The sequence below is a fragment of the Camellia sinensis genome, chromosome 8 (genome assembly GCF_055761805.1).
Source record: "Camellia sinensis isolate YWXY chromosome 8, ASM5576180v1, whole genome shotgun sequence".
In the NCBI taxonomy this organism is placed as follows: Eukaryota; Viridiplantae; Streptophyta; class Magnoliopsida; order Ericales; family Theaceae; genus Camellia; species Camellia sinensis.
This window is the reverse complement of record NC_138968.1, coordinates 130,487,559-130,489,668: the sequence shown is the minus strand read 5'-3', so window position 1 is coordinate 130,489,668 and position 2,110 is coordinate 130,487,559.

The following is a 2,110-nucleotide window of genomic DNA, read 5'->3' as shown; positions in this document are numbered from 1 at the left end:
AATTATACTTTCTAAACCCCCTCATAATTATAAGGTCTTGTATAAATGACAAAATTTATTATTTAAATATTTTATATGACTATTATACCCTCAACTAATTCTTCCCACTCTCTTTCCCACTCTCTTCCTTTCTAAATCCACAGACAGCTTCTGCATATATAATCAAGGAGTGTCAGATTTTTGATCAATTTGCAATCAAATTTTTTTTTTTGGTAAAGGTTAAGAGATTCGGATTAGAGAGATGATTAGAACCGGTGCTGTTTCGCGGCGGAAGAGATCGTCGGAGATGATCGGAGAAAGCTTCGACAACAACGACGTATCGCCTTCCAATTCTCATGAAGTTCATGTTCTTGCCGTTGATGATAGCCTCGTCGATCGAAAAGTCATTGAATGATTGCTCAAAATCACCTCTTGCAAAGTTACAAATCAATTCTCTCTCTCTCTCTCTCTCTATATATATATATCTCTTTCATCCCTCTCTCCCTTCTAAGAGGCAACAAAGGCATGTTTGGTTGAGTTGTTTGGTTATACATGTTTTTTTTTAAACACAGATTTGAGTTTTATATATATATATATATATATATTTGTGTGTATGAATGTTGTTGAACACATGTATTCTTTGAAATCAAAAGATAGAGAGATATTTGGATGTGTTCTCTGAAATGGCCACCTCAGTCAGATTATGATTATGTTGATATTTGGATGTTTTTGTTTAGTTTTTGATTTGTATGTTTTGTGGTTATATATCCTTGTAATATAAATTTGTGTTTTTACTGGTTTTTGAATTGATCTGTTCATACTCAGCCTGTTCAATAGATGATTTATTCAATTTCTCTCTCTTTCTCTCTCTCTAATAAGAATCTCTCTAATAAGAATTTCACACAAAAATTTTACTCTGGTTAAAAACATGTTGATTTACTTAAAAATATAAAATTTTACTTTGAATCATAGTAAACTTTACTCTGATTCAGAGGAAAATTTTACTTTGAATCAGAGTAAAGTTTACTATGATTCAAAGTAAAACTTTATTCTGAAATTTTACTTTCGTTAAAAACATGTTGATTTGCTTAACAACATAAAATTTTACTTTGAATCATAGTAAACATTACTCTGATTCAGAGTAAAATTTTACTTTGAAATATACTGTGAAGATGGCTTAATAAGAGAGCTGATAGATATGAGCGTAATTTAGTAAAAGAAACAAGTTTTAAAATATTAAGGGGTTTTGAAAATACTTATATAATTTTTATCTTTTTGAAAGACAAATTAGATAGTGAGGGGTTTATCACCAAATCTTCCATAAAAAAAACAACTAGTATGTTTAGAATGACTCTTTGTTTTTTTTCTGAAAAGATGTGCAAAAAGTAGAGAGAAAATAAAATCTTTAACTTTTTAGTATATGTTATAGACTTTTTGATTTTTTTTAATAACTTTTTGACTTTTAAATTAAAACACTTGTATGCCAAACGAGACCTAAGTTTGTAATAAGTTTGTCCCCTTGCCTTTCTCATTTGTCTTTTTAGACATGCACAATAGACATAAACATGAACATCAAATTTGTCATTTGTCATTTCGGCCTTGTTTGGCATATATTAAAAAAAGCTACAAAGTTAAAAAGTCATTATTCTATTTAAGTCACATCATCTTATTTAAGTCACATCACCTCTCTGTCACATCACCTCTCTATCTCATCACTTCAAACTCAACCCATACCCAACCCATATTTTATAAAAAGTCAAAAAATGCTCTTATTTAGAACATCCCAAACGGATTTGGTCAAAACCCTCTCATAACAAAATTGAACAATGTTTGGTGGTCTGAATTTGTGTAGCTCAAATGGCTCGAATATATCAAAATGACGTCGTTTTGTCCCCAAAATGACATCGTTTTGACACATTCGAGTCATTCGAGTTATGAATCTTCGGACTACCAAGCATTATTGAATAAAATTTTAAAACATTAAGGATAAGTACAAAAAAAAAATTCTTCAAAAGTCCAACAAGGATCACTATTATCAAAATATTAAGTTTTAAAATAATATAACTTTTAATGTAGATGCCGGTTTTTAATAAAATTAATATTTTTAGAATTCTCTCATTAAGATCTATCA